This window comes from Taeniopygia guttata, chromosome 3, assembly GCF_048771995.1.
Source record: "Taeniopygia guttata chromosome 3, bTaeGut7.mat, whole genome shotgun sequence".
Classification (NCBI taxonomy): domain Eukaryota; kingdom Metazoa; phylum Chordata; class Aves; order Passeriformes; family Estrildidae; genus Taeniopygia; species Taeniopygia guttata.
This window is the reverse complement of record NC_133027.1, coordinates 23,706,029-23,727,165: the sequence shown is the minus strand read 5'-3', so window position 1 is coordinate 23,727,165 and position 21,137 is coordinate 23,706,029. Positions and strand designations below refer to the sequence as shown.

Below are 21,137 nucleotides of genomic sequence, written 5' to 3'. Positions count from 1 at the left end.
CTAGCATGCTGATGCTCAAATAATAGACTGTCTATAATCTAGGACTTTTACATACATATAATACAAGGAAGTCACTAACTGTGTCTATTTACAACATCCTGAGGGAGGAAAATGGACATTTGAATATACAGGTGAAAACTTGTGAGAACACAGGATATGGAAATAAAAGCTACCAATGTTTCTTGGACTATTTATGCATGAAGGAAATGTAGTTCCAAGTTGGATGTTTTTCAGCTGTGCCTTTCTACTTCATGAACATCATGAGTTCCTGAGCAAGCTTGTAGATGGAACATATCAGGTTACATATCTTTGGCATGTTCTTGTGTATGGAACCTCTTGTAGCACAAAATAAGTTATGGAGAACAAGTTCACAGCTTTAATAGCTTTTCCTTCCCTATACTCCACCAGTTTCTTTAAAATAAATAATTAGGGAGGATTAGGATTAGACCCTACGATTGCCTTACACTGAGGATATTTTCTCTGTCATGCTTCTAATATTGTAGACACTCTTTACAAATGGAACATTCTGTTTCTACTTAGCATTATCACCTTGTTGACATGAAAATAGGGCAATAAATAGAAATAGGAACAAAAGGGCTTATTATAATATACACATAGTAGGTAAGAAAAATATATGATGGTTTTAAAAGTGAATCCAGGAAATTAATTATACTTTCTCTTAATATTCTGAAAAATGAAAGGTAAAAATCCAGTTCTCTCAAGTTCTCTGGTTAATTTCATGGGACAGGATCCTTTCTGTATTGTCCATTCCAAAGTAATAACTTTCCATAATATGTGTATCATTCTTTATTGATTTATATGGCAAAATCTTGTGGGCTTTTAATCCTTGTGGTGTTTCAAAGAGAGTGTCAATGGAGTTGATGCTATAGAGATTTACAGTCTTTTATATTTTGTAAAGAAAGGTGATGTAATGCTCATACCAAATAATGGTCATGGGTTTTAAGTAAACATTAGTGTTTTTCTGGAGTCAGAGGTCTTATAACTGATGACCAGACAGTATCAGAAAAAAATTTACAAACAAATAAGTGTTTATTCTGCCACATAGCTAGAGCTAAAAGTCTCTATCCTAATCAGTTGTTAGCAAGCTCAATTCAGTTTGCAAGTGAAATAAGACTAGAGCAACCTCTTTATTTGCTACCAATTGTCTTCCTTTGATCAGTTTTACAAGTGTTCATTTTTAGCATATTTGTTCTTATGAAGCCTGCTTCCTTATTCACATATGTCACAGTAATAAAGCTAGTAGACACTGTTCTCAAAAAAAAAGTTATGAAAAGTAAACAAGTAAAAAAGTACCTTCCTGTCAACTAGTTCTTTATCATGATCAATGAGCTATCAAATGTTTAGATACCTTCTTGATGTTTATGTGCTACAGAGACCACTCATCAGCCAATAATGCTATAAGGTTATATAGCTATATATATACTAGTAGAAATTATTTAATTAAACTAAATAGAAATAAATTCTAAGTCCTTCCTTTTTGGTTATTTATTTAATAGGTTAGAAAGTATTAATAGTGAATCATGTTCTGTATATTATTGAAAAAGAAAGGGTTGTATATCATGAGGCACATTTTAAACATTAATCCTCTCAGGCAGTTGCATCTTTGGGAAAAACATCACCCTCCTAGTCTTAATTAAAGAAATGGGTTATCAGTGCATAACCAAAATCACTTATTATTTCAAAGTGGGGTCTAATGTTTGAGACTTCTGATCAAAAGTACCATTTCACCACAATAAAGTCTTCTCAAGAATCTGCCTTCATGAGACATATATGAGAATAAATAACCCATACTGTGAATTTTGTTTTCAAATGCATATCTCCAATGATGCTATTAATCTGTATTCTGTACACAAACCTTTATGCACATAACCACAGTCTAAAATGAATTTAAGCCCTGGTATATGTAGCACAGTTGAAACAACCTGTTAAGTAACCCAAGAGTTAGTTCTGTATTTTCACCTGAAAAATTGTACTGCCTCTTTCCTTTAAAATGATAGATACCTGAAGATATCAAAAAGGACAAAACACATTATCATGGGTACAACAGAACTGGCATGTCATTAAACTGCTTCTCGTCAGCTAATTTAGGAACTGATTGAATAAATACTGCAAAAATCTTTTCCACTTCAAAGGAGGGAACGTTAATTCTACAGCTCCTGATGATGGGCTCACGTCTAACTGGAATAGGCAATAATGATCAGGTGCACTGTTTTATAAAGCTTACTGAGATAATAAGTATCTTTTATACTGTCATTTTCAAGCCATGCCAATCTCTCTTTCTGCAGTAATTTCTTACCTGTATGAGTATGTAGATATCTTAGCTGGTGAGGTCCTATACAGTTGGTTGTAGATTCTATGTGTTAATATTTTCACATTAGGGTAGTACAATTTTATCTTGTTTGTATTTTTCTTTCTTTCTGGGGTTTTCTTTCCCCAGATATTCACAGATACTGAAATGGCATCTTTTAGATTGATATTACACATTGAGGACTGACACAAAAGTCAGTGTCAGTTCAGAGTACTGAATACTTCTAGGCTGTATTATAAGTAGATAAAAAATAAATAAGTTTTTAAATTGATAAACAAAGGTAATTTTTTAAATCTGAGGGTAAAAATACAGTTATGTGCTTTTTTTTTATTTTTAAAAAGGAAGAGAATTCATACCAACAAAACTTCTTCAAAACTTGTATGTAAACTATTATTTTATAGGAAATTTATCAGCTTTCTAACTGAAAAAGCAACTAGTTTTGTTCAGAAATGTCAGAAATTTCTTTTAAAAACATTATTATTAATGACAATAATAGTAATTATAATAATCATATTTTTCACAAAGGATAGCAAAACATGTGCAATTTCTATTTATTTCTAAAGGCTCATGTGGCTGCAGATTCCTTCTACATTTCATATGTAACAAACAATAAAGATTCTCATAATAGGATATTTTTTCCACAGCATTTTTAACACTTTGATGCCCAAACCAATATACAAAAACTGTGGCATTTTTAAATTAATATGTAGTAGTTTTATTTGGAGTGGGCTCCAACTGCACACTGAAAGCAACTTTTTATCACATATTTCATACAGTCAATATTTCAGCAAATCTCTAGCAATTATTCATTTAGTTATATTTTTCTGAAATTATGATTGAATGTCAAATTTATCCCAGAAAAGAGGTTGCTTCTTAGGCCTTTTAAGTCATGAAGTAAAGAATGCCATTGTGGACTTACAGGATATTTCCAATGATGAGACATAACTCCATACTTTCAGTACTACACTGACGCAAAAAATTACTTTGCATAAAAAAAATGTTAAAAGTAAAGGAGTTAGAAGTGGAACTTAATCTTCCAAAGTAGGCAATAGACATTTCTGACCCCTTTTTCTTCTTTATATTTTTTCCCATACTTTTTGGTGCAACTGTGTATGACATCTGCTTTCTGAAGTGGGACACAAGGGAATTGCAGAAGGGCCTCCCTGTGCTAGAAGTGCCTAAAGCACAACACACTGAACAAGAGGACTGTATGAATGCCTATTATTCACTTTTTTTTTTGGTGGAGTTTTTTTTTTTTTTTTCTGTGTGTGTGTGTTTTTTTGTTTAGTTTTGGGTTTTTGTTTTTGGTTTTTTTTTTTTTTCTTTTGAGGGCATGGGGAGAATGAGAAACCTCAGCATCTTATCAAGAATTAGATAGCTTTTCAAAATGTCCAATAGTTAGCTTCCTCAAGGAGCATTGAGAAAAGAGCATCATGTTTCTGGACTCAGAAATGTATGTTAAGTCAGATGCTGATGGACTTAGGTATTGCATACTGGTAGTTCTAAAAGAGAGTATTCAGGATTACACTAAAACTGAATATCAAACATAGACGTGTAACAGCTTAATGTGTTTTTCATGCCTTTGGCATTTCAGTCTCAGGTGTGATTCATCACAAATGTTCTTTCTACTGGGCTGCAAACATAGAGCCCTTCTTCCCTTCTGCAATTATCTACCACATGAAACTGGTCTCTGTAAGTTTGACTAGAAGAGAATAAATTTTGGTTCATGAAGGAGAACCACATGAGACCAGAGATTTCCATTAAAAAAATTAATTTATTCTTTCTAAAACTGCTTCATATATAGCTGCATCTGATTTGGGCAGTGATAGAACAGTCAGTGTGATGTTACTGAAACTGCCATTTTGATGAGAAAAGGAAATTGAATTGTTTTCCCTTAGGTTTTGAACATCTTATGCTGCTAAATGCAAATTTCTCATATGGAAATAATTGTAGATGAAACTGAATCAAGGTTTATTGCACATTTTATTACCTCCACCCCCCTTCTGCCCCTAATATTCTGACATAATATCTGAAACCAAGCATTATCCATTGATAGAAACACAAGTGTGTTGGCATTACAGTGCTCCTGGTATTGTTTTGCTGTTTTCCTGAAATTAAATAGCTAAGTCCAGAAAGAAAAACCATAGTGCAATATAGAAGAACTCAAGGCAAACCATTACTACTGAACAAGGGAAGAAAAAAATCTCTTGGTTTACTCCAAAAGTTTTGTTAAAGAAGCTTTGTAATTTTCATTTTCTCTGAGAATTAAGAATTTCATTTAGTCCTTCTTTCTATTAAGGAAAGGAGAACCAGTAGGTAGGAACACATGTATTATTAGTAGCATGTTGACAGACTTTTTTTTTTTTTAACGTAAAATACACATATATAAGAAATATTTACCCAATTCAAATGCTCTTTGAGCAAAGTGTTTAAATAAAGTCATACAGTGACTGATAGTTAATAATGAGTAGAACTTATTTCTTTATGATGACTTGAAAAATCAGGGACTGCTTCTACTTCCTTTAGATGTAAAAAATAATAAAATACAAAAGCAATTCGGGAAGGAAAAGTACCACTTAAAACATCTGACCAGGAATGTGTCTATTTTTACTTTAAAAATAAATGGATTCTTTGTAGAGGTTGTTACAGAGGTCTCTCAACTTTTTTACATTACTTTTTAAATAAAGAAATTGCAGTCAGATCCACTTTATTAAAATGAAAAGTTTAAATCTAATTACTTTGACATATTAAAAAGTGAAATAAATTAGTAGTTATGTATCTCTCTGAGTAAGTTGATTTATAAATAGGTTTAAGCATCCTCTAATTATTTCAAAATAGAAATGAAAAATTTTCCTCTTGCTTCCATGGCATAAGGGTAATAGTTAATAAGTCTACAGGTTACCTGCAAAAATTCCTTAGGGTAGAATTTGGCAAGAGATTAAAGCACTTGAAGTCAAATGTCTGTATGTTAATGTCTACATGTGGAAGATGCCTAAGCTTCCCTTAGGTCAATACAATGTCAGGCAATACTCTAAATTGAGCCTAGAAATCCACTTAGCTCATGAACCAACCCAGGAGCAATGCAGTTCACTTGCTTAAGCATATCCTGGGGTATCTGGGAATGGAATTGTCAGATATGGCAAAAGACCCGTTCAAAGTCACTCACTTTTGCAGCATGAAGTGAATTAACTGAGTGAAGCAGTTATGCTGTCTGCATATACATGTGATTCAGGTACCTTGGTCTCCTCCTGAACTTCAGCCCAATGTGGAGCTGAATTCAGCAGTTCAGTTGCTTAAATGTAAGTGCCCACAGTCATATGAGATGTCTTAGGGTTTGTGAACAGCTCCAACAAGCTTGGCAGACCTGACTCATAAAAGTTACAGAAAATATTTCCCTTCTGCAATGAGAGGAAACTGTTTTAAGATGTACAAATGTCACTGTATTCTTGTATTTAAATAATTAAATCAAGAATTGAGTCCTTGGGTTCAATCTAGATCCCTACATGTAGGCATAAAGTGTAGACATCAAGACATCACTGGATCAGCAGGTGGATTGGCTGCTGGGTGGGATATCTCAAATGACCCAGTGGACCCAGGTATGGCCAACTGAATCATAACCTACATGTCCCTAAAAGCTCCCAAATTAAATATCTGGGTGCTTTAGTTCCTTGGCCAAAATTTGCTTACTTGGGGCACAGAAAGACTAAAATTATTCTCAAAACAGGTAGCAACAAAACTTCTTTCCCTTGCTGTGTATTTTCTCTATAAATACACTTAAAGAAGGAAAAAGAAAAACAATCCAAATATTAGAGCATAAACATAAGCATGAAAAGGTATTGATTTGTGTGAGTCTTGCTATAAAGGGACCCATTCCCCAGCATTTTTAATATAAGCATGATAAGGTATTGGTCCAGGCTTAGATGATAATAAAATTGAATGAAAATTAATGGTAAAAGAAGTATATCTTTGACTGTATTTCAAATGAAATACAATATTCCTATAAGCAAAATGTAAAGGTTAATTTCATTATTGAAGGAAGGTGAAATTTACAAAAACAATATTGCATGTACTGTTAGAACTAGAAGAAAAAGCCCAGAACATAAGTGTCAAATAATGAATTCTTCCCAGAACAGATTATTGATACTTAGGGACAACAGAAAGACAACCAATAAAGTTTTTTACCCTTTTCAGATCCTCTAAAGTGGAATAAAAATGAGCTGAAAATAGCAAAAATCTGTGCTTTGTTTGACTAAAAATAATTTTATCGATTTCCATTATTTGGTTTATTTCTGAAGTGTGAAGAAATAATAGTTGCAGTTATTTGCTGACAGAAGCATACCTCACTTCAAAAGTAAGCAAATAAGTTTTCCTTGATTCATTGACAATTTTTCCTACAGAGATCTATCATGTTTGTCCTCAGTTCCTTTAAGTATTTCACTGTTGTGAAATAAAAATCCCTAGGGAAATCTGAAGCTGACAACGTGGTACTGTCTGTCTCCTCAATTTCTCCTCCTGGATTTAAATAAACACTATGCAACCAAAATCAGAGAAGGTTGTTCAATAAACGTGGGTTGGCTTATGCAATTTTTTTTTTAATGTTTCATATCTCAGTGGCTGCCAGAGTGTCTAGATTAATTTATTTTGGTTTTATATGTAAATAATGTTTGTCTGCAGCTTGAAATTATCTGATGAGTAAGCTTGTGTCACTTTCCAAAGTCCAACAAATAGATGAATTCAGCAGCACATCTTGTGATAAAATCATTACCTTTGGTTACATCTTTCCCACTATCTTTATAGAGTGACTAGGTTCTATAGAAGCAATAGTAAGTATTAAGTAGTTCCATCTAGTCATCCATGAATCAAAATACTTACTTTTAAAAACATACTATCAGTAATGTCTGATTTCCAAGCTGATATATTACAATAAATTTGGGAATAGTAGTTAACCACCACTGAGATTGTGAGCTGAACAGTGGAAACCTTTTCAGAGAAAAGATAAATACTAATTTCAGTAAATAATTTGCAAATTTTCAGATTATTATGTATTTTTCATTTTATCATCTTCTGGTGAACAGCAGAAAAGGTACTCTAACAATTCAAATGGCTATATATTCTCAGATTTGAATTTCATCTATAAGCACCCTTTTGTCAGTCCTTGCACTTACCTGTGTGCAAAGCCTTTGTATATTCTACAAGTATTCTAGTTTACCTCAGGGCATCCCCCTCACAGTAGCATGTAGTACATGGTTATCCATATTTCTGAGCTCCTGAAGAGCTGTGTTACATCCTAAGCTCTTAAAGAGCTGCCTGCTTGTTGCAATGTGTTATCTAAGGTAATCTGTTCATCTGAGTACTACAGCTTTTCAAATACAGGCTTCCTGCCGTTTGATTTAAGCAGATAACAAGTCCCTGGATTTACCATAATTCTGGAGGAAACACTTTCTTTTTTTTTAGTACAAAATACAGTTGCGTTACAAAAAAATAGTTGAGTAAAAAATAAATAACGTTCTAGACCAATGTATGCAAGCATAGACTGGGCTGTAGTCCTTCAGGATAAACCTGGTCCTGTGTGGGAAACTGCTGCAGCATCTGGAGCACCGCGTGCCATGGTGTCCATGGGGCTGTTTCTCACTGCTCCCTCACTCTGCTGTACAGCATTTTTTCCCTTCCTCACACACATGGTCCCCACAGTGCCCCCGCCCTGGCCATGGCGCTGCCACGCCCTGCATTGGGCAGCTGGATCCAGTTGGAACTGGCTGGATCCGGCTGGAACTGGCTGTGTCCGGCTGGGGCAATGCATCAGACATGCGCTGGAATTGCGTCACTTAATTTGCTGCATAGAACAGCTGCTCATACAGACATATTCTCACATAATGAAAGAGCTCATACAGGCATATTCTCACATAATGAAAGAACAAGCAAAAACAAATTTGCTACATATTAAAGATACAGAATTCCCATTTTTTTTTTCCAACTGAAGCATGAACCATTTGCTAATGTCAATGAAACATTTGATTTTATTAATTTTCTTGCAGGCAAGTTGCAAATAATTTCCAGAGAACTTTATGTCATTTAGCTTTCCATCCGTTCTTTGTTCTTGCTTTAGTTCTGTGTACTGGTCTAACCCCAGCCAGCAGCCAAACTACGCAACTGCTCGCTCACTCTGACCAGCAACATTAGGGAGAGAATCACAAGGGTAAAAGATAAAAACCTCACAGACTGAGATAAAGACAGTTTAAGAGGGAAAGTAAAAGCTGCATTCACAAGTACAACAAACCAAGGAATTGATTCATGGCTCCCCATGGGCAGGCAGGTGTCCGTTCAGCCACCTGCAGGAGAGCAGGGCCCTATCACACATAATGGTTACTTGGGAAGACAAATGCCATCACTCCAAACATCTCCCACTTCCTTCTTTTTCATGTGAACTGTAATATTCCTCTAGTCAGTTTGGGTCATTTGTCCTGGCTGTGTATCCTCCTGACCGCTCATGCACCCCCAGCCTCCTTGCCAGCGTGGCAGTATGAAAAGGGGAAAAGGTCTTGTCTAAGACCTGCTCAGCAGCAACAACAGCATAGAATCACAGAATCACAAAATCAGTGAGGTTGGAAAAGACCTTTGAGATCATCTAATCCAACATATGATCAAGTCCACTTGTCAGCTGGACCATGGCACTGAGTCCAATCTTTTCTTAAATACCTCCACCGATGGGGACTCTAACACTTTCTTGGGCAGCCCATTCCATTGCCTATCCAGTCTTTCTGTGAACAACTTCTTCCTAATGTCCAATCTAAACCTTCCCTGAGGTATTATTTGTAGTAGAATTTCTGTCTTTCAAAATTACTTTTCCTTTGCCTTTGTTTCTTTGTTTTTGTTTTTTTTTTTTTAATGAATAGGAGACAGGTGAGAGAGAAATAAACAGTAAATTACATGTACAGCTCTACTTTTTAAAAATTCTAAATTTTTAATACAGAAATGAAGAAAGCTTGAATTTTGATTATCAGATAGCTAAACTGTTCCTTCTTACTCTGTTTGGAAGCCTGAATACTGCATCAAATTCGCAATAATGATAAGGGTACACAATTAAAATTATGAACAAAACCTTGTTTCTGGAGATGCACAAAAAGGACAGGATTTCATCACTTCGTATATCATAACTGAACAGCTTTGAAGTTATTTTGTGAGCACATAACTTACATTAAAAAAAGAAAATATGGCACAACATTTAAAAAAGAAAGGATATGTAGGAGAACTGAGATTTCTGATGGAGACTGGAAGTTCTTCCTAGTAGGTTATCACAGTTAAATTCCTAAAACAGATTTAGCAGAAGGACAAAATTTGGATCAAAGCACAACCAAGATTACCTTTCATAGCTGTAGAGCTTGAAAGATTTCTGAATCTACTTATATGAACAGTCGCAGAGTGTGTGGTTTTGTAACACAATGTTTTCTGTTTACTCAGGAATGCTTCTGCAGCAGGAAAGTTTTACATACACATGTACATTGTATTTAATAGGTATTTTTAAAGAAGTGAAGGGAAAATGTTGCGTCTTTAAGTATATGGTTTTAAAAGGTCATTTGGTGGTTTTAGATTTTGATAAATGATCATATTTTTGAATAACTTTAAGAATAGAGGAAGGTAGTTGAACCTGAAAAGAGCAGAAGGTCATTATTATGATAATCTGTATTTGCTTGAATCATCAGATTCATATTACTCAAGGCTTTGCCTTACAATAAACATACCAAAATAGGAAACCTATTAGTTTTTCCTATAAAGCCAGGAATACATTGAAAATAAATAATTTTTTTTTTTTTCAAGATAGTGCTATTTTAATTGGACATGGAAATTTTGAAAATAAAAAATATCACATAATCTGTAGAAGTTATTTAATGGAAATCTTAGCTATGCTAATAAGATAGTGTGAATTTCAGACAATTTGCTTGCCTGGCTTATCACAGGTAGATTATGTAAGCATACTATATATACTATTTCTTAGGTTTACAGAACTGATTTGAAAATTTCATGTGGAAAAAGAAAATAGTGTTTCTACAAGTTTCCATCACATTATTTAGGATTTGTACAGTTTTGTCCAAAATGAACTCATATAAGCAAATGTTAAAATGAAAATAGTTAACAGTCGTGCACATCTACTAAAACTAATAAGGTCACAACCACATACATAAATGCATACATAGAGCTACAACACAGAATAGACTGCTTACAGGTAAAAAGTAAGGAGCATCAAATCAGCCTGAAACTGGAATCCTTTTCTTCATCAATGTTTCCATCTACACATGTGCAGAAAGTCCCCCAGTAGGGGACCGGGAAAATGGAGAAAATGTAAAACCTAGTCATAGTGATAATTTTCTATAATCAAATGCATTATTTTTGTTATACATGATATCTCAATTCATTTACTGAAAATAATAACAAGATAAAGGATCTGTGATAGAAAATTATTCAGTGGGGCCATATGTTAAATAACTAATTAGTGAATGCTGCTTTTTTAAAATAATCATAAATGTTTTGAGAAAATTTCAGCTCTGTTTTTTTCAGGTGTAGAAGCTGATATTCCAGTGTTCCAGATTATTTGTAATGCAAGCAATTTTAAAATCTTCACTACATTTTTTAAAATTAATAGTCTCTTACACATTCTGGGAGTACCAATTCAAACATCATTTGTTGAGGGAACTGTCCTGTGGCAAAACACAAAAAAACAATTGATGGAACTACTTTGCTTTAGATTGATCTGTCCATAAGGACATCACCAGAAATAATTAAATCTGGTTTAGGTGTAAAGTACCATGCACATACATCACCATCCTGCAATCCTCTGCTTGTCATCTGAAATGGTTGGTTGATAAAAGGTAAGGTGCTTTATCATTATCCCTAGCACCTGGGAAATGGTCCAGTGTAAATTCAATCTCAGTGAATTATTAAAGGCATTTTAGGATTTGTGAACTTGATAATGGTATTTTGTGAGCGTTCATTACCACTGCAATTTAATATTACTACAGAAATTGAGTTAAGAGACTAGTAGTCTGGTAACAGCTATGGGATGTAATTTACAATCATGAAAGATAACAAATTCACACTTTACTACTGTGTCAGCAGTGCTTTGTAAAACATGCTTAAAGAAGCTAATTAAACTTCATAAGGCCTCTTGTAGCATTATAATCTGTCACAAGCTTTAATCTAATGAACAACTTAAATGATATCCCACTGTAGAATAAAGTCTGGAGTGCTTGATCTTACTTAAAATTGGAATATAGTTGTTTCCCAGAAGAAATATCTGTAATATTCTTACTCAAGTAATTGCTAAATGCATTACTTGTGAGTTTTAGCATTGTAGTGAATTAGACAAAGTGCTAACTTGCATTATGTTTAATTGATCTATAGTAATTTATTTGGAAAAGAGCTGCTCACACTGAAAAAAATAAATAAAATCAGACAGCCATGTAATAGTAGAGAAGTAAATGTTCAGTGGTATGGAAGACAATAGCTCTTGTAACAAGTCAGCTTGTTGATATAGCAGTGTCAGGCGACTGGAGTCCGTGGACTGGTACAGTTTTCTGTAGTGCTGTCTTTGTTGAAATCAAGATGCTTTCACCATTTTAGCGGGGACTTAAATTCACTGTGGAGAAAAATGACTAAAAAAATTTAATGTTGAGTAATTGAGCGTGCTTCTGCACTTCATTTGGTGTTCTGAAAATTAAATTGAGGGAAAGAATAAATCCTTCATGTACCTTTAGATGTTGCTTAGGACACAGTGAGCAGTTGAATCCAAAGTCTGCCCAGCACTGTCACAAGCAGTGTTTGACAGGGTTCTTTCTCTCCAGTTGGCTGCTGGTTCTTCCTTCAATCTACTGCTATATCTAATAAATAAATTATTTAGAGTCATTGTTAACTCAGGCTCATAGATAATTCAACCTTGTTTTCTAAAAAACTTTCACAGATTAGGAGCTGTAGACTTCTCTGAATAAATAAATCTGTTTACAAATTTATTCCTTTCAACCTAGTGTTTTCATGAAGCTTTTGCTGTCAAACTGTCCTGGCTCATTATATTCCCAGCTTTCACCTACACATGTGAAGACTATAATTATTATAGTTGAATCCATAGTTTGTTTTTTAAATTGTATATTGTTCTCCATAAAAAAAATCTTGCTTAGGCTGTCAAATTCAGTAGCTGATGTCTTCTGTATTTGTGGTACTTCCCTTTAGTCTTGCCTATTGTCAAGATATACAAAGTTATTTCTCCTTGCATTATTTTGCCTACTGAGAATTTTTTAAGGTCTCATTAGAATTGTGAGGATTTTCTTCTTGAACCATTTATTTTTTCAAGCCAGGAACTCTTCTCTTTTCTTGCTGTTATATTGTGTTAGAAGAGTTGTCATTTTATCTGTCTTTCTAAAGGAAAAAGCATAATAAAGAAAAGACAAAAAGAGTTAAAATGTTTTGTGTTTAACAGTGATGATTGAATGATTGAAATGTACCAGCTTTTATTTTGGCTTGTTAAGTTCCAGTATCATCTCATTTTATTCTCATCTCATAATATTTTGAAATATTCTGATAAAATCTGAGAAATTCTTTCATGAAAATATATGGCGAATTGACATTGCCATTCAGACTTCCTTCAAGATAACTATTCTTATAGCAAAAATCTTCTCAGTAAGTAATCTGTAGAGTTTACTCATAGTTCTTTCTTCCTATAATTAATAATAGTATTACAGCAGGAACCCCTAATTATTAAAGACCTAAACCTATCAATTTTCCTAATGCATGAATCACCAATCTTTGCTATTTTTCCGCTGTTCTGAAGGCATTTTGTGCTTCTGTATTTGTCAGAAAAATATTCTGTCAATAGAAAATGTCTGTGCGTAGCCTTGTAGTCTACAAATTCCTATACTTCTAGAATTGATCTTTAATTTCATTGTTAAGGTTGTCTATTAGCATGTATATCATTAATTGCTGTTTGCAGATGTTATGGCCTATCCTTAAATGGCTCTCATTGAAAAGTATTTTTTTATTGCTTAGGTATTAATAATATAATGCTGACATCTCTGTGTGGTGATTATCTTGTGTTCCGAAATATTTCTTATACATTTTTTTAAATTGCTATACATTTTTTTAAATTGTTTTTTTATCGGATCCTGGATAGCAATGTTCTCATACTCAGGGGATTTTTATGTTTTATTTATTGTGTCCTTTCATTACTTTTGTCATTGTTTATGCTACTTAAAGTTATGGAAATTAATCTTTATGGGATTTTGGTGTTTTGGGGTTTTTTTGTCAGATTTTGATTTCTTCCCTACTTACCAATCAATTCTTTCCACATAAATTTAAGAATCCTCACCAGTCTTGATCCCCAGGTCAATCAGATCAAGTTGTATTCCTTCATACACAGGAGAAAGAAATGGCAAGCATTACATAAAGATTTATCTTTCTCACTTTGTCTCAGTGTTTTCAGACCTGAATGTCTTTATGAGATTTTTTGTTGTCTGGAGGTTTTTAATGCCTTCCTAACTTTCTTTTAAGATTCTTGAAAGCCGTATTGAAACACTAATTACCATTACTTCTCAGTTACTGCTTTCTATCTGTGATAGACAGTATAGACCACAAAATGTACCATGTGCATTTTGATCAGCATTTCTGGTGCAGTAGCAATGCCAGCTTGATTCCACAGAAGACAGAAATTGGAATGTTGTTATTTGTGGTGAAATCTTTTTCATGAGACAAGCAGGTTTCTCTAGGCTTGAATTGGACAACAGCCTAATGACCCACACGGAATTGCTGTGTCAAAAGTGACTTCAATCTTTTAGGGAAAAGAAAGTTTTAGGTACCACATTTTGTCTTTAAAAGGAATTAAGGGTGCTTTCTTCCCTTCATGCTGGGGGGTGGTTCAGCTTTTCACAGGAGAAAGAAAAATCTCCCAGGGAAGGAATAAATGAAAAATAAATCAGAATAAGTTAATGATAGCATTGTGCCCAATGTGTAAAGTAATTACTTTAACAAGCCAATTAACTTTAATAGACTGTTCCACTGTTCCCTTGTCTCCTTAGCTGACCTGTCTATGAAAGCTTTCTGTAAAGTTAGCACTCTATTTGCATAACTGTAGACAATTTGAGACTGCTGTTGTTGGTTAATCTAGAATCTGAACCTGATTTAATTGCAAGGAATTTTAATGAAATGTTCAGGGTGGCAGGAAGGAAAAAGGAATCCATAACATATATATTTTTTCTGCTATGAAGAGGTAGCAAAATACGTGAAACCACACTGATGAAAATGAGGTGTTTGGTGAGGAAGACAGACACTGAGGAGCAGTAGAATATCTAACTTAAAATTTCAGCAGTGATAAGGAAACAATGGCAGCAACATGTGCTGTAATGTACTTTTGCATGCTCCTGGCACATTTGAAACAGTCTGTGGATGTTATTTAATCAAAATTTATTGGCATTTTATAAGAGTTAAGGACTCCTTTGAAAAAACTTATCTTGGGAGACAGTAGCAAAACTTCTATGAATTTAAGCTTTGGATTGGAAGTGAAATAATACAGAAGCTTAAAAATTTTATAATGGAGTGGATGTAACCTGCTTCAGAGTAAAGAGTAACTGCACAAAAGATGTCTTGTTTCCAGATTCTTCAAAATATATATTCTAAATTATTTATATTGAATCAAGACAGTTCAATAAAGAAAAAAACTCTTCCATAAAAACTATTTATACACCATGAAAACTTTTTTCTTAATAATAATATATTTCTGGCTCTTCTGCAGTATAAATATTATTTTTAGAATGCTGTATTTTGTCTTATAATTAGTTGTGTTTACTTCTATTAGTAAAGTAAATTCTCTGAGTGTAGCATATCCAGTGTATACAGAGTACCATGAAAAGCAGTATGTGGAGCTTCAAAATACATAAAAATTTGGTGGAACATTAAATTACTCATCATGTCAGCAATTAAAAATAGCTGGCTTGCTATCTAGCTGTGCTATTCAGTGTGCTGGCTTTAAAGGCTTTGCCTCTTAGCCCCAGTTAAAATACTTATGTCATGATGTTCATTGTTGGTAGCACTTTTTTCCTGCCAGAGGACATCTGGCTGTTAGAAAGAGATAAGCAAAGCATTGTTACTTTCACTGGGAGCCCTAAAATACCACTAAAATGGCTTGAAAGAAGGCTTAATTCAGGAAATATTGCTTATCAAAATCCATGACTAAAGGAACAGAAATACATTTGGATAAATTGAAAAAATAAACATTTACTAGTGAAAGAGAACACAGAAGCAACTTGCCTCCTGGTGGAAGTAGTGTATCTGCATAGTGTTACTGAGGCAAGACTCTAGCTCACAACAGGTATATCATTAAGCAATGAGGAAACTGAATGCATTTGGTGCTCAAATTTAAAAGTAAGTAGACATTCATCTGGCTTCCAGTATGTATGTAATTGTAAACAGCTGCTATGTGGTTGCACTCTCATTACAATTTGGTGAGATTTTCTCTCTCCCACCCGACTTCTCACCCAAGAGAACCAATATGGCAAATAATTTTATATTGGCTTGAACAATAGATCACCTGAAAATAATGCTGTTTTGGGTATGTCTAGAATCAGAATTCCCATAGCACTTGTTTGGAAAGCATCTCATAGAAAGCACTTTTTTTTTTCTAATTTTCTCTGGCATTTAAGCTTTTCTGTGTCCATCGGATTTTATTTATTTATTTGTTTTTATTTGGAAATACAACTGTCATATAATTCAGAAGGGTCATATCTACAAAAATAGAATGCATCCCTTGCCTGATACTTTATGAGGCCTTGTGTTAACAGGGTATTGAGGCTATGCATTAATAGACCATGCACAAGTAAGTTTGGTTTGAGAGGTAGGGGGGACATTTAATTTTGGAATAAATGTGTGTTATTTGAGCAAAAACTTGTCCTATTCCTTATTTTGTCTTCTGTGACATTTGGGAGGTACCATTTGGGAGATAAACTCATATTACTCCTTTTTAACAAGCTACCAAGTAGTAAATTGTGAACTCTCGCAAAACATATTATTCTTTTCTTTACACAGTAACAATATTCTAAAGTAAAATATAGCAGCTTCATAGAATGGAAAAGTTTTACATCAGTTTGGGGAAGTTCTGTTTTTTGTTTGTTTTTTGGTTTTTTTTTATTTATTTAAGTTCTTCATTGTTAGGCTGAAATATTTTCCAAACACGGTGCAGCCAACATTTTCTGTCAAACTGTCATAGGTACTCATTGGCACATTCTACTGCTGATACAGCCCAGAAAATTTATTTAATTATATTATAATTTCAGATAAGGGAAACAAGTTTTGTGAAGGTGGGTACCTAAATGTCAATTCCTGTTAAGTATAGGGATTGTATGATACTTTCTGTTTACAGTTATTTTCTGATATTTACCAAACAGTATTTTTGGGGGAATAACACGTTTTTTTGTTTGTTTTTAACCAGTATTTTAAATTTTTGTGTACAGACAAACTGGGAAAACAAAACAAAACAAACAAAATCAAAACCAAAACCAAGACAGCTGGAAATATATTACTAGAAATTTGTGGTTTTCTCCATTAGCTTTATTATTAGGGTAAGGCTTGTATTTCAAGTGGAAATAGTTACCTTTTGACACTCAGGATACCTTAAGAAAACAAAAAGAAGTTTTTATTTAATGACACAACTATAAGTGCAAGACAATATGGTCAATGTAAGAAGAACAAGTTAAAAATGCAGATAAGTCAACTTGCTTGGCAAGATATAGTAAAGATGCAAACATTTGCCTTAGCTCTATCTAATCCAAGTATCAACAAAACCCAGCAAGGTTAACTCTTACCACTTGAGAGTATCGATGAAACACATTCCATCACTGAAATGAGTAAATGCAGTCATTTTTTGTCTGACTCAGTGCTTAATATTTTTAGGAAAAAAGTGATAGACCTGCATAAAGCTTTCATCCCAAGAAAAAACTTATATTTCAGAAGTACTAATAATACTAATATCATTTGGACATGTAGTTAGGGTTACACCTACCTGGTGGGTTTGTTTACTTGTTTGTTTTTAATGTTACCAGTATTATCATTGCTTTGCTGCAGTCATGCCAGTGTTTCATCCAAGTAGTGTATTTGCTGATCACACTCAAATTTTCAGATTCTTTATCCAAATTTAGAACTATGTCCACATGAAGGTAGAAAACAATACGACTTTCAAAGATGCTAATTATCAGCATCTTAGCAACCACATTGTTTCACACAGTGAACAGACTAAACATTAGAATTTATAGCACAAAAATATTTGTATTTTCAGTGTTCCCAGACAGAAACATTTAATAGTCCATTTTATGGACAAAAAGAAACTCCTTATGCCAGATGGAGCCAATATTGAAAGCTCACTCCATGAGGAACTCATCAGGAATTTGGTATAGATCAGGGGTTTTCAGACCTGCATCTTAATTTGGTAATAATCAGTTCATAAAAACTGATCTGAGATTGCCTGTTCTTTTCAGTCAGATAAAGGTTGTGCTGTTTATTAACACTGACATATTAAACATAGAATGGAAATAGAATAATAGTTGCAGTAGCTCTATGAAGAACAGCTCAATTTAGATATAATTTATTTTTTTAGTGGTCTCTATTTTTCCTTAAATGTAGATGTATTTAATAGTAATGTAGTATATAATTTTTAAAACTTAAGTTAATTTTTCGGAAGTTGCATCTGTGAGTAATTTTTGATAGTCATTTCTACTAGCTCTATTTCAATCATAGGAAGGGAGATGAATAATCTTTCACCCAGTAAGTTTCAAAAATAAAAGAGTTAAAAGATAAATAATATGATTATCAGATAATAGAAGGCCAAAATAGGAAAATATTGAACAGACACACCAATTAAATTCAGTTTCAGCGTATAGTATTTAGAGTTTGGGGTTTATACTTATTTATTTGTTTGTTAGTTGTTTTTTTTTTCAAATATAGTACTTTGAGTCAGAAGGGACCTTCAAAGGACATCTAGTGTAACCCTTCCACAACGAGCAGGGACATCTTCAACTTGATTAAGTTGCTTAAAGTCCCATCCAGTTTTCTCTTGAATGTTTCTCGGAATGGGGCATCCACCATTTCTCTGCACACCTGTGTCAGTACTTAACCACCCTTTTTTTAAATAACTTCTTATATCTAATCTAAATTAACCCTCCTTCACCTTAAAACCATTACCCCTTGTCCAATTGCAACAGGCCCAGCTAAAAAGTTTGACCTCATCTTTCTTAGGCCTTCTTCAAGGTGTTTTGGGACCTCCTCCTCTCCGGGCTGAACAAGCCCAGCTCTCTCAGCGGTCTTCACAGGAGAGGTGCTCCCTGTTCATGGCCACTTTAACAGGTCTGTGTCTTTCTTATGCCAGGGCACCCAGATCTGGTTGAAGTCTCATAAAGTTTTTTAAAGGAAGTTAATGAAGATTTTTTCTTGCAGTGGTAGTTTTTTTTGGGATTTGTTTTGTTTTGTTTTGTTTCCAAGAAACTAAAGTAAGCTGTGTACAGATTTATCCCTGGAAGACCTGCAATTCTGTCTATTAGCAGCTCCTTTTCCCTCCAGTCTGCAACTGGAAATCAGTGTTTTTTTTTCTTTTACCAGATATAGTTTAAATCTGTTGTAAGATAACAGGATTTCATTGATTTATGGTCTAAGAGATTAATAATAATCATAAAAGAAGATAAAGAAACAATTATTTTCCTTATTTGTTATCTAAGATGTCAGCTAGATTGATCCTAAACTCATTCACAATAGTCACTGAAGAAAGGCACAGTCTAAAGGAGCTCTTTAAAATATTCTCAAGACATCTTTTGGAGACTGTTGCTAAACATCCCTACATTGGGACTGAGGTTTTAAATACAGAAATCTGTGGAGGTTTTTCTTTGTCAGAACAAACAATGTAATTTCTGCAAATGAAAGTCAAAGGAAAAAAATAATGAAATATTACTTCCAATGACTTTTAAATCAGGTTGGTTACCCTGGATTTCTGTTTTTCATTAGTTATTTTATAACACAGCCAAATGGGATATTTGAAGACTCTCATTAAAACAAAAACCAGAACAATTCATCCATTATAACATATATAATGGAGAACAGTTACTAAAGTAATGAAATTAAATTAATTGCATGGAATGGAAAAATATTTTTCAATTAATTATATTTGTATATTCATTTTATTATTTTTTAAAATCTTACAGCAGCAACGACAAATTAAAAAATATTATAGAGCACTACAGAACAGCCTTTCTCAATACAGAAATACAGTAGATACCTGATGTACTTAAAAATCCCCTGTTGAATACTTTGATGTACCTAAAAAAATTGCCCTGGATATTGTTTTCATATAATTTAAGTGAGTTTTTCCAGAACAGGAATAATGTCAATGGTTACTGACCATTGATTCATACATCTGCTTTTTGCATTGCATTTTGTTATCTCTTAATCCTCTACTAGCGATTCACAATAATTGAAGATTAAAGAAATTGTAGTGGGTCTAGCACTGGTTAAACACCAGTGCCCCTACTAAAATTATTTATTCCTTTTCTGCTGTGAGACAAGGCTTAGGAGAAGGAGCAAATCAGGCTCAAACTTTGAGGAGTACTAAGAAAACTTTACTAACAGAACCAAAAGAAAAAAAAAAAAAGAGAAATCAGGATAAATGTTCAGAACACTTCTCTTCCTTCCAACTTCTCTTTTGTTTTCCCACTGACAAAATAAAGAGACAAATTTGGTATTTTCAGTCAGTTTACCACTTTAGAATAGCCTTTCATCAGTTCTCTTATGGAGAGAAGTCTCTATTGCCATGCCATGGAGACATTTCCATAAGAAACAGCTCTGTCATGGCTTTAAATTTCCATGAATAGCAGCTGCCTGGAAATCTGCAATTACGAAGTCCCTCCGATCTTTTCTAGCCTTCCCACAGCTATGTTCATGGGCCATGTTTAACTTATGGGGTACTAAACTAAAAAGTAAAAGTAAAAGTTCAAAAGTAAAAGTTCTCCTTTTCCATCTTTGAAATCATCATCTTTGGGAACAGAGATCTTCTTCTTTCCCTGGAGGTAAAGGGTCTTCATCACTCTTATCTCTCTCTGTTCAACCTTCTCATTTGAATCACAGCTAGATCAAATTCTGCTTGCCTCAGTATGGATGCTTTTGCTCATGTCTACACTCCATCCTCTTATGCTTTTTTCATTAAAGGGATATTCTAGTGTATTACTGCCCATCACCATGGATGTATTAGAAGAATTTCAGCCTAAGATTAAGGCATCTCCTCATTCTCCTCCCATCTGGGATTTGACTTCTTCTTTGGCATTTTCATGTTATTTCTTTACGTGTCTTCACTCTGTCCTTTTCTCTCACTCGAGAGAGGATTCGTATCTGCAAGTCTCATCTGTTTTGGGGGGGTTTCACAGAGATGAAAGAGTTAATCTCTTGCATATGGTCCATATGTGATTTCTGCCGGTGGTAGCCAGAGCACTCATGGTGATGGATTTTCAGGCTGCACTGGGGGGCTGTGTCAGAATCTCAGGGGGCCTGGGCCAGAACGGCGGTGGCGCTCTGGCTGCATGGCTGTTTTCTGGCCCCAGCTGAGTTCAATTCCAGCTCAGGGGCTGCTTTCTGCATGGGCTGCAGAGCTGCCTCCGGGCATTTTTTGGGGGCCGAACTGGTGATGGGCCAGGATCTCTGCAGCCAGGCCAGGATTCAGTAGCCAATGGCCTCCCCTCCCCTGCCTGGCAGCCACTGGGGCCTTATCACTTAAAACTTTATTTATTTAAGGGAAAAAAGAAAA

At 34.2% G+C, this 21,137-nt stretch overlaps 1 protein-coding gene and 1 long non-coding RNA gene across 3 annotated transcripts in view; both read left to right on the top strand.

Moving 5' to 3' along the window:
• CSMD1 (CUB and Sushi multiple domains 1) overlaps positions 1-21,137 on the top strand; it is a 1,058,834-nt gene that overhangs the window by 641,017 nt on the left and 396,680 nt on the right. The window lies entirely within an intron of this gene.
• Positions 1-21,137, top strand: part of LOC140683513 (uncharacterized) — a 56,556-nt gene extending 35,419 nt beyond the window's left edge. The window contains exon 2 of the long non-coding RNA XR_012054682.1: positions 1-21,137. This exon is cut by the window's left edge and continues 17,111 nt beyond it. This is a non-coding gene — a long non-coding RNA (uncharacterized lncRNA).